The sequence below is a fragment of the Sinocyclocheilus rhinocerous genome, unplaced genomic scaffold (assembly GCF_001515625.1).
Source record: "Sinocyclocheilus rhinocerous isolate Xijiao unplaced genomic scaffold, SAMN03320098_v1.1 scaffold223, whole genome shotgun sequence".
Classification (NCBI taxonomy): Eukaryota; Metazoa; Chordata; class Actinopteri; order Cypriniformes; family Cyprinidae; genus Sinocyclocheilus; species Sinocyclocheilus rhinocerous.
This window is the reverse complement of record NW_015627230.1, coordinates 360,398-361,991: the sequence shown is the minus strand read 5'-3', so window position 1 is coordinate 361,991 and position 1,594 is coordinate 360,398. Positions and strand designations below refer to the sequence as shown.

Genomic DNA, 1,594 nt, shown 5'->3' with positions numbered 1-1,594 from the left:
TCTTGCAGCGTCTCATGCAACAACAGTCTAAAAACACATATAGATATACTTTTTTCATTATTTAAATGTATCTGTTTTTTCATTTATATTTTATTAAATTTTCAATTTTGTATTATTTGTTATTTTGTTTGTTTTAGACTATGCACTTTAAGTGCTGCGCAAGTATATAAGTGCAAGTGTGTCTGTCTATTTATATATATATATATATATATGCTTTTCATATTATAAATATTTATAATTTTATCATTTATTGTAATTATTTAATTCACGTATATGTATTTTATTATTTTTATTTGTTTTGAATTGTTATTTTTTTAGACTACGCCGTTCGAGTTCTGTTTATTATTTTAATAATAGTAAGTGATTCAGTGAGTCCAATTCAGTAAACTCATTCCGACAGTAACCTCTGAGTTAGCGAGTCTTCTTGAATGAATCATTCAAAGAACTGGTTCATAAGAGTCATTTGTTTATGAATCAGACTGTACCGGGCGTGTTGTATGGTATTGCGCACAGCCAGCGAAAAATACTGAATAGATTAACGTGTTTTTCTTTTATGAATCAGAAAATTGACTTTTTACCCAGTTTCCATGTTTCTCATATGAATGTCCAATACAGTTTTGTTTTGTTTTATAAAGTCACTTATTACGTTAACAAATATGCTTACTCATATTTAATGTTTTTGTTTCATTTTGTATACAGACTCAGATTCATTACAGATTCAGGTTCATTACAGATTCAGGTTCATTACAGAGTCAGATTCATTACAGATTTGGATTCATTTCAGATTCGAATTCATTACAGATTCATTACAGATTTAGATTCATTAGATTCATTACAGAGTCAGATTCATTGCAGATTCATTACAGATTCAGATTCGTTACAGATTCAAATTCGTTACAGATTCAAATTCATTACAGATTCAGATTCATTACAGAGTCCGATTCATTACAGATTCATTACAGATTCTGTTGAGGTTTCCTCATATTTTCACTCTCTGTCTGTCTGTGGTTTGTTGTTGTCGGGCTCCAGATCTATCGAATCTCTCCCTGATAATCAAAAGTACCGTCAGCTGCAGCGGGAGCTCTCTCAGGTTCTGACCCAGCGTCAGATCTACATTGACTAGGGTCAGAGCTGTTTGCGTGTGTTCGCCTGCAGACCTCCTTAACAGACACACTAACTGCATGCAGGTGCATTCTGGGTACAGTTCATCAATATTAACGAGTGTTCATAAACCTCCAGTGTGGTTTAAACTGTAGTTTAATGCAGTGTTTATGAGGTCAAATTCGTTTTTTATTGCACAGTTGAGTTGTTTTCTCAGGGTTTACATGGGTCCTTAAAAGTCTTACATTTGGTTTGATCAAATTTAAGGCTATAAAAAGTCTTAAATCTTAAATAGTATAATAAAAGTATTAATCATTATTGAGCACCATTGACGAATTGACAGTAGAAACCTGTACGCTGACGAAATAAACCTGTCTCACTCTCCTCCCTCGTTTCTTTCGTGTTTTTCAGGAGCGTTCAGATGCTGGCGGATAAATCGAAGCAGGAGGCTCTGAAGAACGACCTGATGCAAGTGCTTAGCCAACGCAGCAAA

The 1,594-nt window shown here is 33.6% G+C and overlaps 1 long non-coding RNA gene across 1 annotated transcript in view; it reads left to right on the top strand.

Moving 5' to 3' along the window:
• The window catches only part of LOC107722951 (uncharacterized), a 2,093-nt gene extending 499 nt beyond the window's left edge, over positions 1 to 1,594 (top strand). The window contains exons 2-3 of the long non-coding RNA XR_001637869.1: positions 1,030 to 1,124; positions 1,513 to 1,594. This is a non-coding gene — a long non-coding RNA (uncharacterized LOC107722951). The remainder of the gene's footprint in view (positions 1 to 1,029; positions 1,125 to 1,512) is intronic.